Source organism: Diadema setosum, chromosome 5 (assembly GCF_964275005.1).
Source record: "Diadema setosum chromosome 5, eeDiaSeto1, whole genome shotgun sequence".
Taxonomy (NCBI): Eukaryota; Metazoa; Echinodermata; class Echinoidea; order Diadematoida; family Diadematidae; genus Diadema; species Diadema setosum.
Genome location: NC_092689.1, coordinates 23374907 through 23387233, shown reverse-complemented (window position 1 = coordinate 23387233; position 12327 = coordinate 23374907). Strand labels below are relative to the sequence as shown.

General features: G+C 39.8%; 1 protein-coding gene across 1 annotated transcript in view; it reads right to left on the bottom strand.

Annotated features, from left to right (window-relative positions):
- The window catches only part of LOC140229207 (S-crystallin SL11-like), an 82097-nt gene extending 77804 nt beyond the window's left edge, over positions 1–4293 (bottom strand). The window contains exon 1 of the mRNA XM_072309477.1: positions 4259–4293. The gene's annotated coding sequence lies outside the window, so the exon portion shown is untranslated. The remainder of the gene's footprint in view (positions 1–4258) is intronic.
- Between the last annotated feature and the right edge of the window lie 8034 nt (positions 4294–12327).

Sequence of the window (12327 nt, the reverse complement as noted above, 5' to 3'; positions counted from 1 at the left end):
AAACTTATCTTTTATTATGTATTGTGATGTGATTTTGCATGAGCGAGCATTCAATTTATGTAAAATATCTATATATTTCTGTTGGAAATTGGAAAAAATGAATGAAAAGGGTCACATCAGCACAAAGAAGGGTCACATCAACATGTGATCATGTATATTGTCTCCCAGAATGAAGCTTCTCGACAGTTTCAGCATTTCTCATTCATACCTTGTTTCAAGAAAGACATTCATCAGCAATTTGGTTTCTCTTGTTTTCAACTCTGGATGGTTTGCCAGGACGGACCGATCTGTAGCTCCATGTCCAAATATTTATTATTTACAATTCAGTGTTACACGTCACTGTCGATTGCTATTGGCGTATATGTGAATGTGTTTTATGGTGAGGTGACGAACAACACAGCTAGTTAGACTATTAAAGGGGACCTCCAGATGATTTTCAGACTTTTACATTTGAACAATTGTAAATCAGTTATACCGAGTACAAGGTTTCAGAGTTTATAGTTATTGGGTTGAGGAATAAGAATGTTTCGAAATTTACAACAAATTGCAATGAACAAGGATGATGACATAGCAGCCTCACCATAAGAATGCATGAGTTGGGGCTTAAGGGAACAGAACAAAACAAGATGACATGCATACATTCTACACAGGTGAACTTGTCAAGCAAGTGGTATTGTAATGGGATTACACTGCTACATTTCTGAAATATGTGAGGCTCCCAATGGAATGTCATCAACACTGTTCAGTGCATGTAATTTGTTTAAGATTTTTCAGAGTACTGTTTTTCTGCTCAAGGACCACAATAAATTCCACAAATCTATAATGGAGCTGTCGACTTATGTACCTCATGATGTGAAATTATGAAAACCGTCTGGAATGCCCCTTTAAAGTAAACATGAAAACTACAGATCTAACGTGTAGGCCTAGCTAGGGTCTAGGCCTATCCTTAGTAGGTATAGACCAGGTATCCTTATCAGGCTTAGGCTATGTTCACTTACCAATCATGTTGTTGTTAAAAAAACAACAACAACAAAAACCCGCTGAACATTCTGAAGCACGAACAAGGCAAAACTCCAAGGAAGCTCAGACTACGACACGCACGGTAACATATACGAATCAACATTAGACGTAGCTGACAATAACAACAATTTGTACTTACCGCTTTACACATGAGTTGGACTATCACTTGACCTAGGTAAAGGATATAGTCCACTGTGTAACGCACTTCTAAATACTTCGCACGTACTAAAAACTATAGGTGATCACGCGTTAGGACTGTACGGACTGTGATGGGCAAAACTATACGCTTTACCACGTGATCAGCTTTTGACCAATCCTATGGCAAGATTCTTATCATGTGGAATATAATAATTCATAATCTCAATGCTCAAGATTTGAAGAATATGAAATGACACACCTACCACGTTTCTCGTGAGACTCACCTCTCAGGGATCCTTGTCACGCTCACGTCAATACGCCTCACATTTTTTTTTTTTTTTCACGCAGCGCGATTAAGAAACAAATATGGATTTCCAACCACCAAAAAGTCACAAATTAAGACGATGTGTTGGTTTATTAGAATAAGCCGTAACATTGTATTTATAATGCACCAGATCGCATGAATAACAGCTTGCATTCTGATGCTTCTAACCACGGGAGGTGAGAAACCCCCCTCCACACACCCACACACACAAACGCACTCTCCAAAGCTTGGTCCCTTAGCTCCCTTCACTGGTGTGCACTCCCAGCCGTGTCTCATAGCAACCAAGTCTGTCTATGAGTGCGCGCTCTAGTGTTCAATTTTTGTTTTGCTCTGTTTTGATGCCGTCATTGTCAAGACTCCTGAAGGCGGAGGCCGCTGAAAACTTGAGTAGAATAAACTCATTCTTATATATTGTAACAAAATGATATTTATTTTGTGTAGTGTTACTGCAGTTCATTTGGAATTTGTGCAACACCATTGTTAGAGCGAAATTTGTTCATAGAAATTCAGTAACACAATGTAGTCGTGGTTACTTTCTGCTGATTTATACATGTAACAAGCTATGCATTCTAAAAGAGTGTTTGAATTATTCCTTTAAGTCAGCCTTCTGTATTGATGATTATTTGTCAATTAGTGGTTTTTGTGGAGATTCAGATAGTGATAAAAAGTATGGATGATAAGTGCAGCGATAATTCCTACAGTTAGTTCAAAGTTGTGTTACAGAGGTTTGACACACACATTTAGCATTGTGTGTGTATACGTGTGTATACAGGTTGGCCATATGACACATTTTAGACAATTAACGTTGATTAATTAGTAAACATGATCAGTTATGGGACTGAATATGGTGTTGATGTTTGATTTAAATAATTTCAATCAAACTGTGAAGAGTTTAAAGGGATAGCTTAACTCTGTGTAAAACTAAAGAAAGAATAAAGGAAATTTTAGGAGAAATTGATAACCATGCCGATAATAATTCAGCACAGGTACTATTACAGGTACTATTAACTACGTCAATTTTTGTTCAGGAAGGTAAGTGCTGATAGTGTACTTGCACGCTACTCTGCTCATATACCCAGTGCTCGACAGTGCAGAGGAGAGGCTGATCCTCGGGATAGCATTGTCTTTCTGTCTTGTGCTCGGTACGAGTTGTGAACGTGAGTATGTACTCACTATACCTGTAAATAATCAAGTTGGTGTTCCGGTACATCGCCTCGGAAGTTAATGCATTCGTGTTCAATATAATATAAGTATTGGTTGGAATGAATGCTGGTGAGACTAGGATGGCAACCAGTGGTTCTGCAGCAGAAGACAACTCGTCCAGCAGCCTTTGCGAGCATTCTCGAGCGGGCTTTGCTGCACCGTGGGATAACTGAGTATCTGGACGGACGTCGGAGAACGAAGTTCAGAACTTTGGAAGGAACAAGCACGTCCGACGTACTTCCAGAACAGACGTTGGAGAACGAAGTTCAGAACTTTGGAAGGAACAAGTACGTCCGAGCAGAACAGACGTCGGGGAACGAAGTTCAGTACTTTGGAAGGAACAAGTACGTCCGACGTACTTCCAGAACTGACGTCGGAGAACGAAGTACAGTACTTTGGAAATGAAAAGTACAAACGACGTACTTCCAGGGCGAACGTCGGAGGACGACTTACTCTAGAAACGACGTCGGGAGTGAGAGTGAAAATTCACTGGTCAAGTGTGTTGGGTGAATTAGATATGAGAGTGAGAGTGTGCCGTTGAATCAGATGGTGTGAAGTGCAAGGTGTAGACTGGTGACGTACAAGTGGTGGGAAACTTAAGGTTTTATCCTCTTCATAGAGTGATCGTATATTTCGATCAAACGGACGGTCGGCTCGGTCTGCATAAGTGCCAAGGCCCCGTTGTTCGCTACAATATATATATATATATATATATATATATATATATACCTCGCAAATTTGTGTGCCGAAATAAATTGTTGGTGAATACACTAACACGAACACTAACAACAGAACTATAACCTTACCAATGAAAGCCCTTCACAAAATCGCCTTCTTGCAGCAAAAAAAAAAAAAAAAAAAAAAAAAAAATGGGGTTGGGAAGGAATCATGAGTTCACTTTGAAACAGATCATTTTGGACAAGGATAAGAATTTGCAGAGGAGAGGTAACACATTCTCACAAAAGAAAAATGTAAATATAAAATGGATGAGAATGCTTCCCGTTAACGGCAGATGAAGTTCGTTCGAATGACAGGTTGGACACATAATATGAATTGATTCGTTTTTATGGAATAAATCGGAGAAAACAGAACACAACGCTTGATTTTTTAGTTTGTACATGAATTGACCCAGGTGATAACGAAATTTTCAGTATCTTAGTTTCAGAAATTAGAACATTTGCAAGGGAACCCGCAGGAAGTATGACAAATTATTCGCAAAGCTTTTTTTTTTTTTTTTTTCAGGAGGAGAAGTATTCTATCATGACAATTATGTTGAATGAGTGTGAACCCATGCCAGAGTACCATAAACTTGATAATGTAAAGTCAATGTAGAATACAACATTAACAGCTAGAGCATACTATGGGAAGTATACTTTACTTTATTAATTACTCCTATGTTACGGGATATGGCACGACAAACGCTGTCGATCTGAGGTTTCCAAGTAAGCTTATTGTTGTCAATGATTAGCTCTAAAAACAAACAAAGAAAAAAAACAAAAAAAAAAAAGTCGTATAGTGGGTAAGATTTTCAGGATTGAGCCATCTAAAGTAATACTAGTTCCGATACTATACCTTATACTACACCTTATACTGGTTCCGATATTTATCAGGGCGTGTCAGCTGCACAGGGGCGACGTTGCCTGTGACTTCTCATCCGCAGCGCATACAGTGACTCAGCAGGATTTTCATTCATCTTTTCTTTATCGTAGCACTATCGGTCGGTTATGTAACTTCAGTTTGTATAGCGAGGTTTGGAAGCCTGTGCACGCAGGCCAAACAGCAAATGCCTGTCCCCGTTAACTCCACCGTCAATAAGAAAAAAATAATGATAATCTTAACGTAAATACGACTGCTCCTTTTCGGAACAGTTATTATACTACCTTGTCCCCGCCGTTCCCAGTGTTTAGTTGCTTGAAGAGCACTGACACTCATTTAAAGCGATATTATACTGGTGTTCATATCAAACTGATAGGGTTTTAAACGTTGTTGAGATCGAAATTGTTCTTAAGGCTTCTTCACTCGTTAAGAGTGAAATTCAAAATGTGCAATGTGAATGCAATTATGATAATATTCATAATATTCAAGAGTATATACGCCTTAAAATTGATTATACACGGTCAAATTGCATTGCGAAAAAGAAATCAAATGACCACGGAAAACTCGTGTTATGACTTCCTAGTAACCACCGTAACATATCATTTATACTATGAGACGAGGGAGGGGCTACAAGATTTATTCAGCCGAAAACGATCACAAGGTTGGGTGGTCTCGTCATACTAGTATGTGGCCAAGGGTCAATAAAATCAATTATTACCTATACGAGGTAGTTTTGCGAGGCAATTGCAGTTGATATTTTGCAGGGTTGAAGGTCAGCAGTTGTTATTTTGCAGGGTTAAAGGTCAGCAGGCAATATTCGTTCGCCTCTGCCGGTTTTCGCCACGTCGCTGCGTGTCGGTTACGCACACCGTACCGTACACAAAACAATGTGTGCAAACAGTGCAATCTTCCGGTTTTCGCCATTCACTTTACAGGCGCGGTGGAGCACCCCAATTATCTCGCAGAAATCCATCGGCAGCCGAGCCTCATTTGCATAAAGTAAACAACATGTACTCGCGTAGTTGAGAAAAAGTAAACAACTTCTCAAGCTAATAACAATTTAAGGAAACCTATTTTCGGATTAAAATTGAGTTAGTTTGAATTTGAAAACATGTCCGAATATGCATATATAACATATTAAAGGATTTGACAATGATAAAATGTGAAATTTTAGCGAAAACCTGGCGAGCAAAATTACCAAAAATGTGCCACGAAAATCATCCTAAAATTCACGAAGTGTGATAGCGGAACAAAAGCGCCATTCGAACAAAGTACACCGAAATTTATTTATCTGCTTGCGTTTTAAATGTCATACCGTAATATTCCCGGCCATGGTTGTGTCGGGAAAAAACAGAAGGTGATGTCAAAAATGACACGAACGCAAAGCGTACAGGTCGGTCCCATGTATATGTAATCGCGTGACTGTAGCGTTGCATGTCACAGCACACACAACGCTTTGCTGCATGCAACGTGCGCGGCAGCAGCTCAGCAGTCACCGCCGTGCGACACTCAGCAAAATTGACTGCGTCACATGCAAACCAACAATGAGCACGAAATCCTGAATCTCACGTACTGTACCACGCATGCCCAATATTACGGGAAAAGAAATTACGTCATTTTCAATTGTTTCGCTGACTACAATTTTCTATTCCAAACCTGTAGAAACAAGTTGATTTCTCAAAAAGTACAGGTGGAACCATGTGAAAACTTTCACCATAAATGGATTGAGGCCTGATAAACTTATGTTGCCAATTTCGGACACATTGGAGCCCGGCCATAGTCCAGTCGGAAAAAAACAGAGAGCATGTTTTGCGAGAGGTGATTTTCAAAACGCTTTAATATCTCAAGTTCTAGTGCAGCAAATTTCATATTTTTTTCATCAAAAGGAAGGTTTTTAAAAACTTAGATAGTGTGGGAAGTTTGAGTTTACTAGCGGCACGCATAGCGGCACTAGGAGAAGGTAAAGATTTGACTTTTTCATGCACACAGTTTCGGGCAGCCGTGGATGCCCGTTGGAAATTCAAATAGAACGGGGCGATAATGAGATGCAAATTGGAGTGCTCCACCGCGCCTGTTTACACAGGGAGGTGGGAAGAGAAAGAGTGGGATCTCTCTCCCCACCTCCCTGCTTTACATGTAAATATTCCGAAGAAAACATTCCAGGACGTCGCTGGGTGTCGGTTACACGCACCGCAGAAGGTCGACCACTTACAGCAGCACTACGCGTCAAACAATGACTAGTCCATTTGTGCTCAATAATTGCAGAGTGACCATCAGTTTTACAACTCTCCAAATTTAAACAGAAGTAAAAATAAAGTGTAAAAGCGTTCAGATGTTTGAAGTTCGCCTGTTACAACTACATATGTATCTTTGAAGTTGGAGTTGAATGATATACATTGATGAACAATTTTTCAATTATTCGACATGTTGATGATCTACAGGTAGTCAAATGTGGCTTGATCTATATCATAGTGTATAGCCGTATTTACATATTTTCTTAATTTACCTAGGGGATAGGTAATAATTATGATATTGACTGGCCTTGAGGGAGATACCAGATAAATATTGCCCGCACTGAAAGAATATTTTTTGGTATCTTCCTCGAGGCCAGTCAATATCATATAATTACTGGCAAGTCACATCCTGTACCATAAGCCTATAGGGGCTACAAAAGGACCCCCAAAATGTATTTATTCAGCCGAAGAGAGTCATGGACAGAAAGTCGATAAATATTATTGTTCCTCCGGGGTCGGCCTACCCATTATGAAAACAGCAATGTCAGTAACTCTATTCTGCACAGGGCCCCAGACAGTAGCTGCAAAATGTCCCACCCATATTCAGCTGAACAGGATCACGGCTAATTTCTTTTGCAAGGGAAGTACTATAACAGAGATACCCAAAACACTAAAACCAGTTATTTCATCCTGTACGGGGGCCCCAGGCCCTCAAAGTGCCTCCCATATGATTTTATTTACCTGAAAAGAGCCATTACTAATTTATTTTGCAATGGAAGTAGCACACAATAGAGATACCCCAAACACCAAACCCAGTTATTTCATCTTGTATAGGGGTCCAGACAGTAGCTATGAAGTACCCCCCTCCCCCCCCCCACATGTGATCTTATCAAAATAGCTGAGAGAGACGGGGCTAATTTCTTTTGCAATTATAACCGAAACACCGAAGCCCTTAATTTTGTCCTGTGGGGCCCCTAAATCCAAAAGCTGATATATTTACCCGAAAAAAAAAAAACAAACAGATGTACCGACGACAATAAGATTTTCATTAGACAGCATAATATATATAAAGCATGCCTCTTGAGATGTTGGCGTGTGTGGTGGAGGAGATGGTGATCCTCCTCTCCCCATGCTTTATACTATAATTATGTCAGTGTAAACTTGTGAATTTCTGTCATGATCCACCGGAATCTCTTTTAAATGTATACATTTCTAATATGATATTTTTGATTGTAGATACGAGATTCTCCAACTTTGTCCGCACTAATTGCTTAATTCGGCTACGGTCACAACCCCCAAAATCAGCCTGCTCGGCGACCGGTCGGCGAGTTTTTGGCCAAAACCGGTCGGACAACGACCGGTGACCGACCGGTGACCGACCAGGCGCCACTGATTTTGTGGGCATCGGTCGGTCGCCGCTGAAGTTTTAGCGCGGAGTTAAAATTTCAGCGGCGACCGACCAGTTTTCACTCGCTGCCCAAAATACGCTCGGTGTCCGAGCGGGAACCGCCCAGGCACTGACCAAATTGAGCGGTCGCTGCCGAGCGATCTAGGGAACAAAAATAATAGGGAGACAAAAATGACAACAGCACAGAAGAAAACCAAGAGAATAGATCGAGCGGTCGCCGTTGAGCGACTTAGGGACTAAAAATGTTAAGATAAAAATGACAGAAGCACTGAAGGAAACCAGGGACGAAATGGAGAAGATAATCTAACGCTATGTGGAAGAAGCAGGGGGAAGAATAAAAGGCAAAGAAACCCCACCAACATCTCAGCATCTCGGCAACCAACATGAGGGACATGGAAGTCAGAGGCAACCACTTTGGGGCAAAAGAGATGAAAGCTGAAAGTTAGTGTTGATATGTTGACGTAGTAAACTATGGTTTGGTTACCTTATCATTCATTTAAGGCCTATTGATGGAAGAAGAAATGAATGACAAGAGATGGGGAAAATCAAAATATAAAATTAAAAGTACATGTTTTAGACAAATGCGTACGCGGGCGCACGGCGCTAGTTTCCTATAGAGACCTACGCTATCGACTCCTCTTTAGCGCTTACGCTTTGGCCCACTTTCCCGAGTCCGAAGAAGTCCGATCCACTGCAGTCAGTGGTCCGATCACAGTTCGGCTCATGATTGGGCTGAGGGGGATGACAGCTTTAGCAAACTTCTTTTGTGATGTCATAATAACAAGCACATATGCACGCACCCTGGCATTACTACAGACTGCGCGATGCGCAGAGAAGACAACGAAGGCAACGTTACTTAGCAACACCTACGCACTTTACTCTTGATGACAGCTCAACTTCGGTAATCTTCGTATCAATGCTAACGGTGATCGGCAGTATCATCAACAGCGCCCTCTACACTACCGGGACTATGCCCCTTTAAATACGAATAGAAAAATACTGTAAAATATAAAAGATATTTTGGAGATTTTTTGAAGATATTCTGGAAAAATCTAATCTATTCTAATCTCGGGTGTTCCTCCCTTTTGTTTTATTTCCTAATTTCTAGTTATCTGTGGTATCACATATCTGAGGTTTGTCAGTTGATAATTTAACTCTTAGATCTTTTGCCTCGAGTTTTATCTTAATTGATTAATTAATTAACACATCACAAATCACACGGGTACATTAATAAACACAGGTAGCTCGTGAGAAATTTCCGGCAGAGACCGGCGGGTGGCCGTCGGTACGCCTACGGGTCACCGGTAGATGACCTATCGATCACCCGTCGGTCGCTGAGCGATTTCGTAAAAATCGGCCGGTGACCGGTGGGAGATCGTCCAGTTGCCGATGAGGCATCGCTCGGTGACTGCTCGGACTCTGCGCGTTGCAGATCCCCATATTTCGCCAAAATTTTTCTGAAAATCGATCGGTGACAGACGGGAAATCGACAGGGCACTGCTTGGCCATAGCTAGGGTTTTACAGCCTGCTCAGCATCTCCAAAAACTGCTGAGCGGTGCCAAAATTTCAGCAGCGACCGAGCAGGCTACAAATCGGTCGGTCTCCGCTCTGAGTTGTGACCGTAGCCTAAGATGACCTATAGATCCAAAATGATACAAACATAAGTCTTTAAGCACGTGAAGAAATGTACACTTCAAAAAGATAATTGTAGAGGTGAAAGGTATAGGATATGGACTGGATTTGTTTTGAATATCATTCAATAACCTAGACTTACAGGCAAATAGGCAAATAATAGTCCTTATGCCCTGGAAAGAACGTAGGAAAGAAACATCGCAAACATGAAAATAATTCAATCTACAAAATCTATCTTGATTATCAACTGGCTATAACCTTTTTACAGGTCAATATGTAATGCGGTTTTCCTTGCAGTGTAATATTTTGGACATGCATGAAGATTATAGAGAGTCGACATGCCGGTCTTAAGGACCTGTCACATCTTTCCGGGGAAGCTACGCGGGCTTGTTGCGAGTAGAGATTTTCCAGCACGCAGGAGAATTTTCTGCGGGCGGCCAAGAATGTTTGCGAGTTTCATACTTGTGTCTTACCTGCTAGACAAGTGATACTTACCTTCTACTTGCGTCTGTTCCGTGTGACCTACATGAGAGCATTGAAACCGATCCGTTTTCTGTTACGAGCGACTTACGGTTTTTTTTTCCAAACTTTTATGCCCTCCATGGACTATTTTATTTTCTCCAGGGCCCTGTTGCATAAAACCATTACCGCTGGACTTACCGCTCCTTTCTAGCGGCAAGTCTTCAAATTGGCGGTAAATGTTATAATCCTTGATGCTGATTGGCTGTGAGGCCTAATTTTGATGGTAGTTACCACTGAAATTCAACGGTAAGTTTTATGCAACGGGCCCCAGGTCAACATAATACAAATTCAAAACATTCAACCATAGTCTCTTTTTTTTTTCTTAACATTTCTCTCGTAAAAGTTTACACAAACAAATGTTTTGGTAACTGCCACTTTAAAATGAACTTGTTGAGAGAACCCGATACAGAATGAATATATCTCTCATCTGCACAGTATTCAATTTTTTTTTCTCTTCATAGAGCTAAACCTAGGAACTTTGTTTTTTAACTTTATACAAACAGTTGTTGCTTAATCAAAATCACAACACAATTTAGAATATCGTTTCTCTTTTCTTTAAAACCAAAAATGATATTTTCCAGACTAAATTTTGTCTTTGCTCTAGAACCTTCATTTATCCATTTTTCAGTTTCATTCCAGATTGACTTACTAGTTTCACATTCATAAAAGAAATGTACAATAATTTCTTCCAACTCTTCTTTACAAAATGATCATTTATCACTAATGACTTTTTTCATCTTGTACAGTTGCTTATTTAAAAACAAAATCTTATTAACTATTTCATACTGAAAATATCTCAACCCAATGTCCACAGTAAAACGAAATATCATAGTGTGATACTTTTCCATTTCGACCATTTCAGGGGGGGGGGGTATCTAAATTTCGTTCCCATTTAGAACATATCAAAGGTAAACATTTTGTTTTTCCAAGAAGAGCTTTATGATATTATTATACACCTGCATACACCTGCATCCTTGCAGTAGTATTCTAATATGTGATGGCAATAACGGATCTATACATACAATATTTTGTTCACATCTTTGAAAATAACCACCAAACCGACACTTAATTACTTGACTTACCGAATGATATGACAGGTAATTAAGTTTCAAACAGAATTTCCGTTCACAATCTTCACGGGTCAACAGATTTCCCTTGTTATCAACCAAATCATTGATATACCTGATACCTTTTTCATGCCAAGATTTCAAAAATACAGTTTTATGCCCGATTTGAATAAAACTATTTCTCCACAATGGATAAGTTAAAAAATCAGATCCCTCTGAACGACATAATAGGGACATGGCATAAAATACATCTTTCCAAAATGGATTTGCAACTTCATCGGATAAAGTTGAAAAATATTCATTGCCAAACCCTACTTCAAATGGCTTTGTTATAAATGACTGCATTAAATGACTGACATCATTACATGTACCTAAAACCATTCTTCGAATCCATGTCAGTTTTAATGACATAACAAAATACTCGACATCTGACATTCTTAGACCCCCCCCCCCTCTTCAACCACCTGTTTCCTACTAATTTTATCTGGCTTATTCTCCCATATAAACTGAAAAAAACTTAGTTTTTATAGTTTTCATTAACTTAGCTGAGGGAGCTGGTATTGAAATAGAAAGATGATTAAACTGTGGCAACAGTGATGATTTCACAACTGTAACTCTTCCCAACACCGTAATATTTCGTTTAATCCAAAAAATCATCTGACGTTTTACCCTATCAAAAATCCAATCATAATTATAATCCGGTATTTTATCAATTACAATATGGAAATCTGTTCGAAGATAACGGAAAAAAAAAAATCATCCCGCACAAAATGCACTTGTCTTTCAGTTTCTAAAACATAATGACCTTTTAATGCACCAATCCAAACTGCATTTGTTTTTTGCATATTAATCTTCAGCCCACTACATTTTCCAAATGAATCCAAAATATGTAGAGCACTGCGGAAACTAACATAAGTAGGCCTACCATCTAAAAATAGTGCTGTGTCATCTGCATACTGAAGGATCTTAAATTCTTTCGCACCGACAAAGATTCCTTTCACCAGGTGCGAATTCCGAATTAACATCCCAAGAATTTCTACGCATAACAAAAACAACTAGGGGGACAGTGGGTCTCGTTGCCTACATCCCCTTTCTATGCGAAATCTGCGTGATACATGTCCATTGACAAGAACACTAGAAAAGACACCATTATACATAAAATGTATCCACCGAATGAAAGA